Genomic DNA, 21,817 nt, shown 5'->3' on the forward strand with positions numbered 1-21,817 from the left:
GTAAGTGGCATCCCGTTTTCCGACGGTGAAGATTTGATGGAAAAGGCACATGATATGATTTTGGCTTTAGGTGATTCCGTTGCCGATAGTGTAAGGATTAGTGCTGCGGCTCGCTTGCCTTCAAGGTTCAATGATAAACCTGGTATCGTGAAAATAAGTTTCCAAAACACGGAAGAAAAAGTTAATGTTCTTCGAAATAAAATGAAACTGAGACAAACCGAGAAGTATAAGAATGTGTTTATCAAAAGTAGTAAATCCCGAGTAGAGCGTCTCATTGAAATGAACGCGAGGGCAGTATTGAGAAACCTCCCGGATGGACGCGATTATAGAGTTGACGCCTCTGGACGGATTAAGAAACGCGATAATCAAACGCAACGAGGTGATGGTGAATAGGATGGCGCCCGATCTATTGAGTCTATTAAAATTGGTCATTTGAATGTTGCTGGATGGACTAGAGAAAATTGTCAGTTAAGGTCAAACATTTTAAAAAGCATTGAATGTGATATTATAGCAATTAGCGAGACACATTTAGCAGGTCAAGATGAAATAAATGTAACAGGTTATACATGGCTTGGTTTTAACAGAACAAATATCCATCGCAATGCGCCAAAAGCGTCAGGTGGGGTTGGTATATTGCTTAGTAATTGGCTTTTGAAATACTTTAACGTATCTGTAATCGATAAAACTTTCGAGGGAATTCTTGGTGTCAAATTCGAGAACACGTCAAAAGACTTGGAATTCATATTGTATTCATGCTACTTGCCACCAGAAAACTCATCACGAGGGCGCGATGCTCAGAGTTTCTTAGCACATCTTTTAACTCAAATCTATATGCACTCTGATTGTGTAAATATTCTACTAGTCGGTGATTTTAACGCTAGAATCGGCTCCTTATCAGAAACCTTAAACCAAATAGATAATATCCCGAAAAGGATTGCAATAGACAATAGTATAAATCAGCATGGACATGAATTCATAGATTTTCTAAACGAAGCCAAGTTTTGTGTTTTAAATGGTAGATTCGCCGAAAATGATAATTTCACTTCTATTTCACGCAAGGGAAAAGCTGTTGTTGACTATTTTTGTGTTCCGCATGACTCTCTCAGTAATTATGATAACTTTAAAGTGCTCCCAATACAGAGTATTGTGGACATGCATAAACTTCAACCTTTGATTGGCGAAAGGTCAAAACTACCGGACCATTCAGTGATTACATGTCATCTTAAACTTATGATTACGGATTTGATAGACGAAGCACAACCGATTGATCCGTTATTTAACCGTACTCGTTATAGACTAAACAGGATACCAGGCGATTTTATGTCAAGTGAACTGAGACGGCTAGCAATAGTCAATATTATTGATCAGATAGAGCGAATTAGAGAGACACAAGAAAATATTGACATGATATACAGTGATTTGTGCAACGTGATTGTCGCTGAAATGGACGAAAAAATACCGAAAGCAATTTCAAGCTCATCAAAAAAACGCTTTAGACATACAAAACCGTACTGGAACGATACATTAGCTACAGCATGGAATAAAATGCATACGAAGGAGAAAGAATTTCTGAAGTGTACTGGTAATAGATATACAAAAACGGCAATAAGAAAAGATTACGTTGATACACGAGACAAATTTGATAAATTGTTAAGAAAAGCGGAACGTGAATATAGAAGTGCGAAAGCTTCGGACTTTGAATCGATATCTGTAAATAATCCGAACGAGTTTTGGGAGAAAATAAGTAGGCTTGGACCTAAAAGGGATACATCTATTCCAATGGAAATTATTGACGATAACGGGAACTCTGTACGAAAAGAAGCTGATATTCTAGAAAAGTGGCGAACTGATTTTTTCAACTTATATCATGGTGGAAGTAGTGAACAGTTTGACAGCGATCATTATAATCGAACAAAAGTGCATAAAATCTTATTAGAGCAAAATATGAATGACCCTTTATATGAACCAAATGCATTCATTAACGGTAACATTACACGTGAAGAAACCAGTGACATAGTGATGCACGCTAAGAACAAATCTGCCTGTGGTCATGATCAAATACCATATATTGTTTTGAAGAATCCCGTAATAATAGATGCCTTGCATAATCTTTTTCAGTGGATTTTCGATACTAGTACTATTCCATCGATCTGGCGAAAGTCGATTATTTGTCCTATTTTGAAAGACTATAATACGGACGCTAGAGATCCTATGAATTATCGAGGTGTTAGTTTGTTATCATGTACCAGTAAATTATACAGCGCTTTAGTTAATAAGAGAATTACGAACTATTTAGAGAACAACGACAAATTAGTTGACGAGCAAAACGGATTTAGGAGAAACCGCTCTTGTGAGGACCATATTTTTACATTGAATAGTGCAATTCGAAACAACGATAAACTTTATGTGGCATTCATTGACCTAAAAAAATGCTTCGATTTTGTTGACAGAGAAATGATGCTTTATAAACTGTTAGTTAATAATATAGATGGTAAAATTTACAACTCTATAAAGAGCATTTACAACAGTTCCGAATCTTGTGTTAAACTGAATGGAAAGTTAACTGACTGGTTTCCCTGTACAACTGGTGTAAAACAAGGAGACAATTTATCGCCTACATTATTCTCAATTTTCATAAATGACCTAATAGCTGAACTGAATGAATTGAATATTGGCATTGACATCTCAGACAGGAAATTATCGGCGTTACTTTATGCAGACGATATAGCTTTATTGGCTAAAAGCGAAGACGATCTACAACTATTGTTAAATAAGCTTGGGGACTGGTGTAAACGCTGGAGAGTCTTAATCAACACCAATAAATCTAAATGTGTTCACTTCAGAAAATCAAAATGTAAGCAGACTGATTACAATTTCATGATCGGAAGAAATAAACTTGAAGTTGTTGACCAATACAAATACTTGGGTGTTATATTTACATTTAACGGAAATTTTACCACAACCGCCGAAGCACTGTCAAAAGGGGCTGGTAGAGCACTTGGAAAAATAATTTCTAACATTCATTCATTTAAAGAGATTGGAATAAAGTCATTTGAAAAGCTATTTTACTCGTGTGTTGTGCCTATACTAGACTATGCATCCGGAGTTTGGGGGAACCGAAAGTTTCAAGCCATGGAGAACATCCAGAACCGATCTATACGTTACTTTTTAGGAGTTCATCCTTTTGCCCCACTTCTTGGTATTTATGGGGATATTGGATGGATCCCGTGCCACTACAGACATTGGACTAATATTGTGCGTCTCTGGAATAGACTTGTTCAATTTGATGACAATCGCATTACAAAACAAGCCTTCAATCACGACTATGAAAAATGTAGAAATAATTGGTGTTCTGACTTCAAAGACATACTCATGAAACTTGGTATTGTGGACTACTTTGAGCGCAAGGACGTTATAAGTATGACTTTGTTCGAATCCATCTTGAAGGAACACTATAACTGTTTATGGAAAAATGACATTGTGAAAACTCCAAAGTTGAGAACTTATGTGAAACTAAAGACTAATTTTGGAATAGAAACTTATGTTAAATTAAATTTGAACAAAACTGAACGATCTTTCCTAACACAGCTGAGATGTGGAATTCTTCCTTTGAGACTAGAGACGGGTAGATATAGCGGCGAGCAACCAAATGAACGCTTATGTAAGTTTTGTAACAGCAATTCCATGGAGGACGAGTTTCACTTTATTCTCCACTGCTCCTTATATAATGACTTGAGAGAATCTACTTTTAATGATATATTTTCTGGCAATGAACTAATAGATATGACAAACGATGAAAAAATTATCTTTTTGATGACAAACTATCCTAGAAAGCTGGCTAAGTATACAGTGAAAGCGTTCCGGCATAGACGTGAAGTGTTATATAATACATGAACAGTTTGATAAACAGTATATTGCAATTCCAGTTGACAGTATTGATTGTATTTGACTGTAATATGAAAATGTAAAAAGGTTACTTCATGGTCAATCTAAAGATTTCCAGTTTCTTTAAATTTATTATAAATATTAATTTATTATGCATTCAACTTGACATTTACTAAATCGATTTTCTAATAACTTCATTTTTTATATAAGTTTGAATTTTTCATTATTAATTAATTATGCATTCAACTTGACATTTATTAAAACTGATCTTCTAATAACTTCATTTTTAATTAATTTTTTTTATATAAGTTTGAATTTTTCATTATTAATTAATTATTTTGAAATTTAGCTTAATATTACTTTTCATTAATTTGTTTGAAATCCGTGATAAAAGAATTATGTTTTATTATTTGAAAGTGACTTATAGACCCAATGGGTCGGGTGTATTTTATTGTGTATGTAATATTTTTGTACTTTATTGAAATGTGATTACACATGTCACTATAATAAACATTTACTTACTTACTTACTATTATGCTGTTGGGCGAGTTATATTTATATTTGATTTATAATTAAATTATTCAAACTTGTTGGTTTTATTACATGTATATGCGGTCCTTTTCAAGAAAAAAAAGTTATAAGTCTTGAAAAGGATGAAATAAACATATAATAAAACTAGCAAGTTGACACACAGTTTAAAAACAAGTTACTATACTGTATATAGATTGGACGGAGCGCGATTGGCATTGAACTATTCTGGTACGAAGTGCACCGTTTTGGAGTATAACACAATTGTTTTTATTTATTTGCTACTTGTTGGTATTAAAAAGTAAAGCTTTCTATATCAGTAAATTGTTTCAGAAGCGATACCCTCACCAAATCGCTCGAAAAGACCTAAATTAAAGGAATTTCAGACTTGCTAATTTAGTTTTTCCTTTCTCTCAGCTTCGTTAGTACCCAATTCCGGGGGCGATGATACACAGTGATCATGCTGAAACTTTCTTCATTAGCCATGTTAACATCACTTAAATTAATTCAAGTACCATTGTTTCTGTTTCTAACACAATGGTGTGTTTGTCTTGTCGGCTAAATCATGACCATTCAATTCAACATCAGTTTCAGTGTTTGTCAGTAATAACATCAGTCTCTAACATTGTTTTGTCATTTTCAAATTGAGTGTCGGTATTAAGTTCGCAGACCTTTTTTAAAGCATTAAGCAATTATTAAAACTATTTAACTGTATCGAAAAGGTATCAAACTAATATAAATTAACAATAACAAAAAAAAAATTATGAAAATATTATTAAGGTTAATGTAATAATAGAAACATATTTTTTATTTTCAAATTTTGTACAAGTTAAAACCATTTTTAAGCAATATTTTGTACATGTTGTAACATGTACGAGGTACTTTTGTACATGTTATAACTTGTATTTTTGCGTTGTACAAATTATAACATGTACAATAATTTTGTACATGTTATAACCTGTACAAAATTGCAACTTGTACACGACATATACGCCAGACGCTATCATTACTGGTCAAGGATCATCAAGAAAACTTTAATTGATTTTGACATGTTCATCATATACAAGTTGTTCAATTGGTTATGACAGCAAAGTTACTGATCATTATGGAGAATGAAAACAGATCAACTGTATCAATCTTTTTACTGGACCCAAGATTATACTCTTATATGAGTGGTGACCTGATCTTTAAATTAAGATTTAAAATGAATAGGTATAGAGACGACCTTTATAGTAGTTCTAATATGTGTGAAGCTGCTATTTGTTTGTCATTTTTAGGTTGTGACCATGTTTGTCTCAAACTAATTTTTTTTTCTCTTCTGCAGGTTTTGTTCTTATTAATTTCAAAAATGAATGGGGTGTGAAAAATAATAAAAATACATCAAAATTAATTGTTTATTATGAAAAATTTGAACACATCAAATACTTCAAATAATGCATTATAATATTCATTGTCTTATACATTTTTTTTTATATATATGTACATTAAAACAGTTCACTTATAGAACAATATTTACATTCTATAACAACACATTTTAAAAGTCAAAATATGAAAGTAAAAACAGTATATTTAAAAAGCAACACAGCAATTGTATTATGATATGATTATTGTTTCCATAACTTGACCTTCAAAATAACTTGAAGTTAATTTGTAAAGACTTGTCGAGAAGAATATTCAACAGTTTTTTTCAACTTAAAAGTCTAGATTCTATATATAATTTATTTCCTCTTGAACATTTAACAACTATCTGTCAAAGTATTTGTCATTTTTGTTTCCTTTCTATTCATGGTATACTGAGTTGTACCATAGTATCTCTGTTTTAAACTTTATTCATATCAGTTCTGGTGGATTTGCTTTAATGCAAGATTCTAGAGTTAATTCCATACGTTTATTAATTGTTGTTACGATGATGTTAATATAACAACAACTGAAACAATCTATATAATTCTTATTTTCTTCAGCAGTTGGTTTACTGAATTTACTTGGCATATTATAAAACAGTCATTAAATGTTCTCAAATTTCTTCTCTATTAAGCAAATGTTCTCAAAATTCTTCTCTATTATAAGCAAATGTTCTCAAATTTCTTCTCTATTAAGCAAATGTTCTCAAATTTCTTCTCTATTAAGCAAATGTTCACAAATTTCTGCTCTATTAAGCAAATGTTCACAAATTTCTGCTCTGTTAAGCAAATTTTCCGATTTCTGCTCTATTAAGCAAATGTTCACAAATTCTTCTCTAATAGGCAAATGTTCACAAATTTCTTCTCTATTAAGCAAATGTTCACAAATTTCTTTTCTATGAAGCAAATGTTCACAAATTTCTTTTCTATGAAGCAAATGTTTACATGAATTGTTCATTAGTTTCTGTTTTATAAATGACTTCTACATATTTATCAAATGTATAAGCAACCACAGAGTTGAGTAGAATGACAAACTAATGCAATATTTGATTTTTTCCCTCAACATTTAACCCTTAGCATGAATTAATGATTTACACATATTGATAAACCTGTACTTAGAATAAGACATGAAATCATAAGAAATCAAAAATGTTGGATTTATGGATTGTTTTTCAATTTGGAGAACTCCAAGTACTTATATTATAATAAATCATGTGGTATTTGTACAGAAACTGATTTATTATGTCTGATATGAACATGAGAGCATTTCTTAAACAGAAAAGTCAATGAATATTGGATGAGATAAATATATAGATTAATTTGGCATTACAAAAAGTAAACTGTACATACTTAATCATGACAAATGTTTAGTATATTATATATATATAGTGAATAACAGTATTGTAAATTGTATCAAGTTATCTATATGAAAAATTACAATGAATATATGTACATAACAGCAAGGATTTCAACATTCATAAACATTTTGATTATTTAATCATAGTTCATCAAACAGCCAGTTAAATTTAATCATTTTTTAGGAAGAGAAATGAGGCATGGAACTTGTGGTTTTCAAAACTCCCTTTTTACATCTATATTAAAGTAATGGCTTTTGATTGTATTCAAAAATAAATATTTCAAGAATTATATATATATACATTTATAACAAGTAAATACCAGGAGTGTTCACATGCGAAGTGCACATAACTCTCCACTGATACAATGAGCATTCAGGTAGTAGAGGTTCTAAAATTTGATATCTCCAATCATTACTGACTTGAAATAAATGGAATTCTACTTTTCTTCCATAGCAAAATGGTTGACCAATCACCAAGGGCCTTTCTGCTTTATGGAAGTCAAAGCAACACAGTTTCAAATTTCTTTACCTCTGCTACCGTTAATCCAGTGTACCTATAAAGAAGAAAGCTTTTTAAAGAAGCTTTCTTCTATACAGGTAATACTGGATATCAGAAGTTTTGAAGCCAACTCCATTTCTATTCCTACTTATGAAAAGGCAAATCTGTTGGAGTGGAAACCCATTTTCCTTTAAAACCACTCCTGCACATTTGAGGTTGCATTTTCAGCAACCGCAAATGTGTCATGTTTTTCAGCGGGTTTAATTTTCATTGTTTCAAGCAAAGCTGGTTTCGGCATATAAAATAATCATTACACTGAATCATTGTGTTTCAATGGCTACATATATAACTTTATGATCTGACCAATAGGAATCAAGAACATCTGTTTCAAAATTTACCTTACTATCAAAATTTAGGAAAATTAAGTCCAACAATGTACCATAAGATGTAGTAGGTTTAGACACAATTTGTGAACAGCAAAATGAATCTCTCATGAACTTTAAAAAAGAAGTGTTCCCAGTGTTTAAATCAATATTAAAGTCTCCCATTATGATAATTTTTGGATGTCTTAAATACACATCAGGAAGAAGGTTTGCAAGGAAAGTATCTTTTAGTTGTTGCAATTTACAGATTGGTGCTTTGTAAACAAAGACAACCTGAAAAAGACCTTTGCTGGGTGATATTATGTCTGCTATAACAAACTCTAAAGATGGAGTTGAGAAAGTGACTGTATTGTGAAGAATACAATCATTTCGATAATATAATACCAATCCATGAGGTGGTCTTGTATTAAAGTTTGTTTGCTTTTGGTCTAATCGAACTGGTGGTTCAAAACCAGGTACATGAAAATCATCATTTTCATCTGTTGAAACAAGTCTTGATTCAGCAATACCAATAACATCAGCATCCAAGATGTTAGGGTCTGATTTTATATCATTAAAGTGAGCATGCAAAGACCTTGAGTTGTTGAAAACTACTTTAAAATAGTTACTTGATAAATTATACAATGGCTTAAAGCACAACTGTAGAGTTGCATCTGTCCTTAGTCTGTGTAATTCTTGTCGAACACACTCTGCTACAGCTATTGCTTCTTGATTGAGATCTAATATCTGTAATCCAGTTAAAGATGTTACTCTGCTTAGCGCAACATAGTGAATATGTGGTATTTTCCCTTTACGTTTTGATTTCAGACTAACAACAACTTCTTGTAATGTGTCTCCTTGCGATTTATGAATTGTTTTTCCGGCTGCTGGACGAAGAGGAAATTGAATTCTTTCAAAGGTCTTATATTTATAAGTAAATGACCTTTTAATGTCAAACATTGGAGTCCATGTTTTTTCAACATCTTTTCCATACAAGTGTGAATATTTTCTTCTACTGTTAGCACCAATTCTGGCATCCTCAAACTTAACCCATATGATACTTGGTCTTATAGATTTAGTTTTGCACTCTATCAATTTAAGTTCACAAGTTGAACCATTTGTGAGACCATCAGTGACTTCAATATTAGCTGTAAGATCATATTTCATCCCAATTGCTAATACAACTTCCTTTGCAAGATTGGCTGTATCAGACTGTTTTTCTGGTAAAGAACTAAGTAATTTTGTTTTTACAGATGCTGGTAAATCCCCACAAACTGTGTCAACTGCTTTAACTTTAACCTTTTGTGAGCCTAATTTAGATATGTATTGTAAATTAAAATTATCCACTAAAGCATTTTCAACAAACAAATGAGTAGCATTAGTTCTGTATGATGGATCACTGATTGAAACAGTTCTTGTATTTAAAACTGCAAAATCATTTTCAGTCAGCTGATTTTGTCTCAACCTATTTAGTAATTGAGCAAATTCCAAATCATCTTTTTGTCTCATTATTTCAGTAAGTTCATGAAAAGAAAATAATAATTTCCAGTAATTAGGAGCTAACGCTGTTAATCCTTTGCTTAGATCATTGAAAATCCAGCTGTCAAATACAGGTTGGAGTTGGAAAAAGTCACCAATAGCTATGATACTCACGCCACCAAATGAACAGTTGCTTCCCTTGATTTTTTTCAGCCTTCTTTCCAGTAAAGAGAACATTTTGTTTCCAACCATTGAAATTTCATCAATCAAAATCAGAGACAAATTTCTGTATTTCATTCTGAGTGTATTGAGAACATCACATGACAGTGACTGGTCAAGTCCTTTATTTGGTTGTATCTGGAAAGCATTGTGAATAGTCAGACCATTTATATTGTAAGCTGCCTTTCCAGTAGGAGCACAAAGAAGAATTCTTATATCGTCAGGGTCCTCACCTTCAATAGAACATAAATGTCTGTGTAAAGCTTGAAATATTGTTCTGACAACTACAGATTTTCCGCATCCTGCTCCACCTGTCAAAAATGTATAAAATGGTTCATGTTTTGTTTTAACCCATGTGACAACATGTTTGAAAAATTCCCACTGTTTCTTATTCAAGGATCTTATCAAATCAAAATAATCACTCTCACTTATTCTGTTGGCATGATTTGTCAATTCTACTGTTCTTGCTTCAATTCCAACTTCACGAGACATATCATACAGTCTATGTTCTGTTGGTCTATCTGGATTGAAATGGACATACTGTTCTGATTCTGTTGGGCCTATTTCAGCATCTTCCATTTCTACTTGCTGTGTGGCAGGTGCTATTTGATCATTCTCATTACAATCATTTTCTGCCTCTTCTATAGCTTTCTCTAGATCTATTACTTTTCCTTCATATTGCTTAGCTTTCTTTTCTAATAGTCTTGAAACAGTCAAGTACATTTTTTCAAATGTTTCATGTCCACATTGCAAATCTGAAAGTTCATTTCTCCATGGATAAAATAACATTAAGCGTTCTCTGTAGAAGTTTTCGGAGTCAGTCTTGTAATTATATTTAACATATCTTATAACCTTAGGTGTTTTTCTTTGGTATATTCTAATACCATTCTTCAGTGTTATGTTGATTTTGTTATTGTTTTCTTCTATAACATCTGCATTTGTCTCTTCATTTTCACTTTCAGATTCATTTTCTTGCTGTTCTGTTTCATGATCTGAGGATTCCAAGTTTTTAGGATACTGCAATTCAAGCTGAGATACATAGTCTGCTAGACACCAGTTCTCCAGTTGTTTTGGTCTACGCGAGTATCTTTTAATATCATTGTCTGATTCTATTTCAGTAGAGTCTGGGCCTAGTTTTTCTAGGGCTGATGATTGTTTTAGAAGGAAAGTTCTTTTGTGTTGTGGAGATGTGTTAATGAAGACAACTTGTCTTGTTGCTTTTGTTAAAGGCATCTGTAGTGTTAAGTATGTTGCTTCTTGTGCGCTTGTTTCAACAGAATTTGAAAAGTAATTCCCAATGTGCCTTACTTGATGCTTCAAGTCTAAATTTCCCTGTCGTGCTTCTTTTGCTGCTTGGTCTAGTAATGCACTCATACCTTTTTGTGACTTGCTTATGTATGAAACAATATACACTGCACATGCAAATGCATCTAAAACAAACTGTAAATCATGGTTTGCTTGCCAAGCTATCAACACAGTTTTCATGTAACCATTAACACGGACTTCAGATGGTTTTCGTTTGAGACAAACTTTTGGACCACTCAAGTTGCTTCTTATGGCCTTTATGTAATTTTCATCATTCATTTGTAACACATCATCTAAAAACATGTCATATGTCATCTGGTCTATATCTTCAGAATTGTGAAGTATATTAATTTCGTTTTGTATTTCTTTATATATAGCCTTGTACTTTTCTATGTCATCATTTTCTTTCAAAGGCTCTAAGATTACTGTTGCTTTCATAGGTGGAAGGGGGAAACCAAAACGACAAATTGGGTGACCTTTTTTTCTGCATGTTTTAGAATGTTTATGAACTTGTAAATTGACTAAACTAGTGTCATTTTCTGAAAGTGAACAGGAGACATATTTATCAATAAATGCTACAACATCTTCATTTGAATTACTTTCATATACTGGTGCATTTTCAATCCAAATCAAGATATGAATATGTGGTGAACCTCTCTGTTGAAATTCAACCCTATAAAAAAAGTCTGTCAATTTTCCAATAGGATCATGATCACTTTTCAACACTAAGTTCATAAACTGTTGGACACGATAATCAAAATATCTAGAGCATGTCACAGGGTCTTTCTGAACAAGTTTAGATTTCTGATTCCAATCCATTTCTTCCAATTCCTTGTCAGTATACTCTTTGCCATCATTTAATTTTCCTAGAATTCGTAACAAATCTTTCCAGTTAGTGTCTGCAGATGAAAGAGAGCCAAACCATGTTGGAAGACCCAATTGTCTGATCATTGCAAACAAATCTTTTTTCCTCTTTTCAAGGTATACTGGAGAGTTTCTTAAACTTCTAAAGATGTAATAACCTTCATCTAATCTTACAAGATCATTTACAGTGTTAGGATTCAGTACATCTTTTGCTGTCCATTTTTTTCCTTCTGATTGACACCTTCTCAGAGCAAGATTGACCTTATCACTTATGTTTTTTAACTGAATTTTCTTCAACTTAAAAAAAATGTTTGGTACAGACTGTGCTACTCTCCTATCCATGGACCTTAGTTCCCATTTGACAATATCAGTGTAGTGAACAGAAACAGACCTGTCTTTATTATCTGGCCTTCTTTGACCACAAAATATAGTTGGAAAAGATAAGTACTCTGCATCAAGATCACTATAGAGGCTAATTGGTCGTTGACCTTCACCAGGAGCAAAAGTTAAACCTGCATCACATAGTGGATTGTCGTCTGGAATGTGATCTAAAAGTGTATCTGTATTACCAACATGTGTTTCATTTTCATCTACTTCACTGAAATGATCCGAGTCATCTTCTGAATCATTTTCATCTTGGTTATCCTCTTGTTCTGTACTATTTTTTTCATTTGGTATTTCTTCTTCATTTATTTTTGATATTTCTGTAATCCAATCCTCATTTATTTCTATTCCAGAAGACTTGTACAATTCACTTGTTCTCATCAAATAATGTAATGCACAAATGACAGCAAATGGTCTCACATTTTCACTAAAATCACACTTTTTGAATTCCAGCTTCTTCTTCAGTTTAACTGATATTGTTCCTGATTTCTCTAATGTATGAGGAAGTGAATTTATTGTAGGTTGAACTTCAACAGGCACATTTACAACATTGCCTTTAACTGATAACTGTCCACCTCTAGGCAACTGTCGAATCTGCATAAAAGGAATTCTTAATGATAACAGTCTCTCTTCTAAGGGATACAAATTTAATTCTTTTGGTTTTTGGGGAAATCCCATCTTATTTGCTATTGCAAAGCGAGGTATTTTTTGTCTTTTAATTGCATTTAGACAAGTGTGGCATATCCATTCTATGTGCTGTACAGATTTAAAATTTGTAAAACAATGAGACATGTTAGCAGGAGTATTCATTTTAATAGTTTTAGCATTAACTACAGAATCACAGAACCAAGTTTGATGACAAGAAGTACATATATATGTAGGACCTTCATTAATTTTTGTTTTAAAATTTCTTATGCAGGTATCAAGGGTTATACCGTGAGTTCTTTTCTTTTTGAGGTCTTTTTCATGATCTGTAAAATCAATGTTTTTTCTTTTAGTACTTTTGACTGTCTTTTCATAACATCTGTCTATATCTAGGTTTTTCTGTCTTGAACTTTGTTTCTTCAAACGCTCATTTTCTAAATTTTCTGGATGTGACCTATATTCTTGTTTTCTGTGGAAGTCTCGTTTTGACTCATGTTTTCTGTAGTTTTCATCTTGTCTGGCAATTTTTTTCTTTTTTGTTTCGTTTCTTTTGAAATTTTCATTCTTTCTAGCCTCTCTTTTAGCAGCAAGTTCTCTTCTATTGAAATTTTCATTCTTTCTAGCCTCTCTTTTAGCAGCAAGTTCTCTTCTATTGAAATCTTCATTCTTTCTAGCCTCTCTTTTAGCAGCAAGTTCTCTTCTATTGAAATCTTCATTCTTTCTAGCCTCTCTTTTAGCAACAAATTCTCTTTGTCTTTCCATCCGTCTTAAATCAGGATTATCTCTTTGAGACTTTTTACTTTCTGCTTCAGCCCTTCTATAATTTGTATCCTTTCTTACTTCTCTTTTAGCAGCAAGTTCTGTTTTTTTGAAATCTTCATTCTTTCTAGCCTCTCTTTTAGCAACAAATTCTCTTTGTCTTTCCATCCGTCTTAAATCAGGATTATCTCTTTGAGACTTTTTACTTTCTGCTTCAGCCCTTCTATAATTTTCATCCTTTCTAGCCTCTCTTTTAGCAGCAAGTTCTCTTTGTCTTTCCATTTGTCTTATATCAGAATTATCTCTCTGAGACTTCTTTCTATGTGCTTCTGTTTTTCTGTAATTCTTATCTTTTCTTGAATATCTTTTAGCATTTAATTCTTTTTCCTTGAATTGTTTGTTTTTTCTTCTTTTTTGCATGTAGTTTTTCATATATACAAACTTGGGTACTTTCATATACTGGTAGGAAACTTTTTTTTGTTTTGTGTTCCTTAGTTTCTGATCCTCAAAGTAATTCTTAATCTGCTTGGTCACATCTTTGTCAGTATCTTTATTACTGATACATACAGGTAAAATTTCAAATTGAGAGTCTAAATCAATTTGTAAACTGGTGTAAAAACCATACAAGTAACTGAGGAGGTCATGTAAGTCAGCAAATCCAATCAAAATACTTTTGCCAGAGGAATCTAATGGATTATTCAGTGCACATTCTGAATGAGAATGAGTGTCAAAAAAATAGTATATATGATTATAATAATAAACTGCTGAACATATGGCTCCAATCATTATAAGAAATTTGTTCGACTGCTTTATACAATTTTGAATTGCTTCTTGTAATGTGAGAAATCCAGTCAACTCTTGGTACTGTAAAGCTATTCCAAACAGAATATTTTGTTTGTTAATTATAAAAATCCCTTCAGGAATTTCTATTTTGACAGGAATTTCATCAAAATTTAAGAGCATATTTTTAAATAATCCCTGTGTTGTTAATTCTTGAACATGCTTCCTGTAAATTTCATCACCTTTATTCAAAATGTAATCCAGGTTCAGTGTGTTTGAATCAAAATTTAAAGAAGAAAGTGATAAGAAAACTAAGCAATTACAAGTACATTGGTTTCCCCTGCTTTGATCAGCAAATTTTGTGGCATACTGGTCAAAAGTTCCAAATTTAATAAAGTTTGCATTAAAAGAATTGTAATATTTTGATACTCCTTGTTCTGAATTAGTTTTAAATTGTTCATTTTGGTCTTGCAACAGATTAGTTTGGATAAAACAATGAGAATCTTTTTTGGCATAACTATTGTTTGATTCATTTGACAGAATATCTGTTTGTATGTGACAAGTTTCTTTTAGACAGTTATTGTCACTGTTTTGATTTGCACAGTTGTTGTTACTGTTTTCATTTGCAGAGTTATTGTTACTGTTTTGATATGCACAGTTATTGTTACTGTTTTGATATGCACAGTTATTGTTACTGTTTTGATTCAATTCAGATTGTTCGTGTTTATTCAATTCAGATTTTTCAAGTTTATTCAATTCAGATATTTCAAGTATATTCAGTTCAGATATTTCAAGTTTATTCAATTCAGATTTTTCAAGTAGTTTCAAGTTACCATTGTTTGCATTTGAGTGGAGGTTAGTATCCCCCATGTTATTTGAGTTACTGTTGTTTATATATGTGTGGAGGTCAGTATCCCCCATGTTATTTGAGTTACTGTTGTTTATATTTGTGTGGAGGTCAGTATCCCCCATGTTATTTGAGTTACTGTTGTTTATATTTGTGTGGAGGTCAGTATCCCCCATGTTATTTGAGTTACTGTTGTTGAAGGTGTCAGTATCACCTATGTCAAGGTCAGATTTTGTACTGTTAATGGGTCCAGTATCCCAAGTCAAGTCCGTCAGTCTCTGTTTCTTTGGGTTTTTCACACCACGTTTAGCCTCAGCTGCCCTCCAATTTTTTCTTCTTGGCATCTTCAAAAATCTATAAATACATATGCAAATAATGTACAATAATGAGGACAAAATGTTATAAATTGCATAATGTGAAAAAAGAAAGACTAGATTAATAATTACATAATGAGAGCTAATATGATTGGGGTAGACATAGTACCTTTATATATCATGATTATCATATGTGTTTTCTGTCATAGAGTTGTCACTTGTTTTTTTTATAGATATACCTATATATATATCTAGAATACTGATATGCTTCATTTACAGTGTAGTGGGATAAAATAATATATCAAAGTGCAATTATAGCTAATTGCTAAACATGTTGCCTTTGGTTAAATAAGGGAAAGTTAAGTTATGCCCTTTTTTTTTTAATCATGATCAATATTAATATGTTGTGTTTTTATTTGCATATACAAAAAAGGTTTGAGAAATTGATACTACTGGTGCATTCCTGTATATTTAATATAGCAGTATTGTTGAAAATTCCATCTACATGTAATTTATTATAACTATCTTTCTAAATTAAGTAAACAAAGTTTCAATTAAATAAGATAACCTAATGCACTTACGCTCATTCATATGTATGTGTACATAAGTTTGAAGTTGACATCTTAAATAAGAAAAACAAATTGGTGTTCAAAACAGTTTTGTTCTTGTAAATTTGTTTAATCTAATTAAGTTACACAGAATATTTTACTAATTCAAAGTCACTTGTCAATGTTGTGTCAAAATAGTCAGCAAACTGACATGTATCCATAAATCCATAAGTCTTGCGAAATCACTTCAAATTTGTCATAATAGCATTGTGTAATGATAGATTTGCAACCTCATACAAAATATCATTGAATTTGATCTATCACATGTAGCTCTTATCAAACTAACTTAATATAAATTGCTACTTCATTCAAAGTCACTGGACCATGACCAAGGGACAGGGCCTAAAAATAAGTCACTAAACTTGTATTAACTGATAGCAGATGTGTCAAAGCAACACGAATGGCCTCGTCCCAAAAAGTTGAAAAATCTGCAATTTCAATATAAACACACATGTGGACACAAACATGATGGTAGCCTCGCATACCAAAATTCAGCTCAAAATCTGGAGGGTAACAGAGAAAAAATCTGTATAACTGTGATTTTCAATAATCTATCAAAGTCAAAAGCCCGTAATTTCAGCAAAAAACAGCAGAGCGGAACAAAACTTAAGCTTGACCTATAACTCATCATGGTTAACTCAGATACCAAAAATCAGCCCCATATCTGAAGGCGTTTAGAAAAAAAGTCTGTATAACTGTGATTTTCAACAATTTCTCAAAGTCCAAAGCCCGTAATTTGGCAAAAATTAGTGGAGCGGAGCGAAACTTATACTTGATCTGTTACTTATCATAGTTAACTAACATACCAAAAATCAGCCCCATTTCTGAAGGTGTTTAGAAAAAAAGTCTGTATAACAGTGATTTTCAACAATTTCTCAAATTCCAAAGCCCGTAGTTTCGGCAAATATTAGTGGAGCAGAACAAAACGTAAACTTGATCTGTAACTCATTATGGTTAACTCACACACCAAAAATCAGCCCCATATCTGAAGGCGTTTAGAAAAAAATGTCCGTATAACTGTGATTTTCAACAATTTCTCAAAGTCCAAAGCCCGTAGTTTCGGCAAATATTAGTGGAGCGGAACAAAACGTTAACTTGATCTGGAACTCATTATGGTTAACTCACATACCAAAAATCAGCCCCATATCTGAAGGCGTTTAGAAAAAAATGTCTGTATAACTGTGATTTTCAACAATTTCTCAAAGTCCAAAGCCTGTAATTTCGGCAAAAATTAGTGGAGCGGAGCGAAACTTAAACTTGATCTGTTACTTATTATAGTTAATTAACATACCAAAAATCAGCCCCATATCTGAAGGTGTTTAGAAAAAAAGTCTGTATAACTGTGATTTTCGACAATTTCTCAAAGTCCAAAGCCTGTTTTTTCGACAAAAATTAGTGTAGCAGAGCGAAACTTAAAGTTGATCTGTAGCTCTTCATAGTTAACTAACATACCAAAAATTAGCCCCATATCTGAAGGCGTTTAGAAAAACAGTCGGTATAACTGTGATTTTCAACAATTTCTCAAAGTCCAAAGCCTGTTTTTTCGACAAAAATTAGTGTAGCAGAGCGAAACTTAAAGTTGATCTGTAGCTCTTTATAGTTAACTAACATACCAAAAATTAGCCCCATATCTGAAGGCGTTTAGAAAAACAGTCGGTATAACTGTGATTTTCAACAATTTCTCAAAGACCAAAGCCTGTAATTTCGGCAAAAATTAGTGGAGCGGAACAAAACGTATAATGGTATGTTGCGGAATGACGGAATTACAGAAAGACAAAATTACAGACTTCGTTGCGGGGCCATAAAAATGGTGGGTAAAAACCACAATTGTTGAATTTGCCATTCATTTGTCATGCTTACAAAAAAATGTCAATCCTGTGTCATGCTTAGACCAGAGTGAGACCCACTTTTAATGGTTTGAGAAATTGGCAATGCCATCGGCACAATTTTTTTATTTCCCCATTTGCATTCTGATGACATGAATGCTATTATGACAAATTTGAAGTGACAAACTACAATGAGATACACTTGCATCATTTATTACATAAGTTGAATGACATTTTATTGATATTTTTAGAAATAATTCAGATAATAGAGAGAACATATTTTACACGCCTGTTTCTGTTTCTTGTCATGATTTATTAACTGTGAAAGGACATAGAATCTGCTATAACTAGGTAGTTTCGAGTCCTGTCAATACAAATGTTCCTGATTTAATCAATAACAAATGTTTCAATTTTTATTCTATAGAACTACAAATAAAGTATATCAGTACTCATTCCAACAAACAAAACACATATGGTTTAAATATTTTTAATGAATTTAATATTTCCATTGAAAACTTGTTTTTAGCTTCATCCTTCTCTTTTACAAGAATTTTTTCTTGACATCATCATTGATCATTGTTGAGAACATGCATGCAAAATATTGAGAGTAAAAGTGTGCAAATTAGATAAATTTAGTTGTATGATAACACAGTTAAATAAATATTAACAGCAAAATAATGTTTTCTTCCCTTTCATGGTCATTTTTATTTTGGGCTTATTTACATTCTAAATTTAGAATGCTAGCAGGCTAATCAGATTTTTCTTTAAACTATATTGATCCTATTCATCTATATACTGTACCTTCAAGATTCCCACCAAAAAAGGAAGTATTCTGACTTTTCATTGAAGACTTCCTGTTTGCTATATCTTATTACCACAAAAAAAATTTAAACAACAAAGTCCAACAAATATGATGACTGAAACTCATGACACTGAAAACATGGTCTTTATTCTTGTATCAAGTAATATTTTTACTTTTAGTATAATAAATTTCTTAAATATTAATTCAAAACCAATACTTTAAAGCAGGTTTATTCTAGGAAATGAGAACAAGGGACACGATCAAATTAAAAAAAAATCCTAAACTTCTAATATATATATTAAATGAAGAACTATATTTTTTTAATGAGAAAAACATCTTTTAATAGTTAATTTATATTTTGAACACTATCAATCAATTCTAAGATCTGGTGTTGTTGATTAATTTAGCTCTCAAAGTGTCTGTTATTCTATTAAAGTTTTAAAACAATAATATGAGGCACACATTACCTGTAAAAGGGGATGAAGTCTGTATAAATTATTAGAATTCAAACTTGACATTCAAACTTTGGAATCTGTTGAAAAGAAACCAAAATACTGAAACATTTTTGATGTTAGGGATTATAGTTGTCACATCATTTTCAATGTAAACAAAGGAATGCTATCATTAGGAATAAATGTTTGTTTTTCTTCAAGTATATGTTCATTAGTGAGGGGGCAGGACCTTTTTTGGGACTACTGCAGTTTCAGAGGAGAAGCATTTGGTAAAAGTTTACAAACAAATACAAATCAATTGTTAAAATTGACTATGAAGGGCAGTAACTCCCTTAAAGGGTCAATTGAAAATTTTGGCTATATCCACTTATTTGTAGCTTGTACTTTGCTAAACATTATTGCTGTTTACACTTTATCTCTATCTATAACAATATTCAAGATAATAACCAAAACTCTAAAATTTTCTGAAAATTACCAATTCCGGGGCAGCAACCAAACAACGGGTTGCCTGATTGGTCTGAAAATTTCAGGGCAGATAGACTTTGACCTATCAAACAAATTTATCCTTGTCAGATTTGCTTTAAATGCTTGGTTTCTGAGATTTTAGCCAAAAACTGCATTTTACCCTATGTACTATTATTAGTCATGTCGGCCATCTTGGTTGGCAGACAAGGTCATCGAACACATTTTTTAAACTAGATACCCTAATGATAATTGTGGACAAGTTTGGTTTAATTTGTCTCAGTAGTTTCAGAGGAGAAGATTTTTGTACAAGATAACAAAACTTCAAGAAAAATTGACAAAAAATGACTATAAAGGGCAATAACTCCTTACGAGGCCAACTGACCATTTTGGTCAGGTTGACTTTTTTGTAGATCTTACTTTGCTGAACATTATTGCTATTTACAGTTTATCTCTATCTATAATTATATTCAAGATAATAACCAAAAACAGCAAAATTTCCTTAAAATGACCAATTTTGGGGCAGCAACCCAACAACGGGTTGTCCGATTCATCTGAAAATTTCAGGGCAGATAGATCTTGACCTGATAAACAATTTTACCCCCTGTCAGATTTGCTCTAAATGCTTTGGTTTCAGAGATATGAGCCAAAATCTACATTTTACCCCTATGTTCTATTTTTAGCCGTGGCGGCCATCTTGGTTGGTTGGCCGGGTCACGCCACACATTTTTTAAACTACATACCCCAATGATGATTTTGGTCAAGTTTGGTTAAATTTGGCCCAGTAGTTTCAGAGGAGAAGATTTTTGTAAAAGTTAACGACGACGGACGACGGACGACGACGGACGACGACGACGACGGACGCCGGACGCAAAGTGATGGGAAAAGCTCACTTGGCCCTTCGGGCCAGGTGAGCTAAAAATGTAACCTGCCTAATCTGACACCTGAGTTTTTCAACATCCTGCTTTAACCAACACATTTTCATGGTCCCAAAATATAGCTATCATTCCGCAAATAAACCTGAGTATTTCAACACCCTCCTTAATCTGACATTTTTTTTGGGGTCCCCAAGTGTGTTGGATAACACTGGTTACACTGTGTATATGTTCCGTACCATATGAGTATTTGGACAATACGCGTATGGTCATGACCATATGGGTATACTCATATGGTCCAACCATACGCGTATGGTCCAACCGTACGCGTATGGTCGGACCATATGAGTATAATACTCATTTGGTTATTAACAGGCCGGACCATATGAGTATTTTGACCATATAGGTATTTTTTTTTAATTACATTTAAAAGTTTCAATAATACAAAACCTTTTAAAAAAAAACAATGATGGTTTACTTACATGACAATGTATTATTTTTATAATTCAAATACTACATAAAAATTAAACATTGATGCCATAGTTAGTTTTCATGTCTCATAACATTCTTGTATGTAGGCTTGGGGTGACATTTACCTCCACACGGTATCATAGCTTTTTTGCATTTGCAAGTCTTGGTTGTGCACGATGCATTTCATTTACACCTTTTGTTTGCGAGTGAAAAGCTAGCCTTTTTGTAGCTGTGTACAGTGATATCGAGGTCTTGGGCTATTCCGATATGTCTGCGGTGTTTTTAAAAAGCTATAGATCTCAAATATCGTAACATGACTGCAATACACCATATTCACAAGACAAATTAAATAAACTATGTTACTTTCCAGTGCCTTAAAATCTTGTGTAACAGCTCAATATTTTTTTTTTTTAAGTCACTCCTAATAAAAAAAATCGGTAATGACCATCGGTATAAAATATGTATCATAGTTTTCGCATAGTAAAATAAAATAAAATTAACTATGTGAAACTTCTAATTCTTATTTAGCTAATTTTTATTATAATATAATAATAAAATCATCTATATGATAGCGCCTTTTTCATGAACTGTCATACCATATGAATAGTTTATAAGTTTAAATAGTAAACTGTCAGAGTGTTAATTACCCCGACCATACACGTATGGTTGGACCATATGAGTATATACCCATATG

General features: G+C 32.3%; 1 protein-coding gene across 25 annotated transcripts in view; it reads right to left on the bottom strand.

Moving 5' to 3' along the window:
• The window catches only part of LOC139513141 (voltage-dependent calcium channel type A subunit alpha-1-like), a 215,630-nt gene that overhangs the window by 38,950 nt on the left and 154,863 nt on the right, over positions 1–21,817 (bottom strand). The window lies entirely within an intron of this gene.

The sequence above is a fragment of the Mytilus edulis genome, chromosome 2, assembly GCF_963676685.1.
Source record: "Mytilus edulis chromosome 2, xbMytEdul2.2, whole genome shotgun sequence".
NCBI lineage: Eukaryota > Metazoa > Mollusca > Bivalvia > Mytilida > Mytilidae > Mytilus > Mytilus edulis.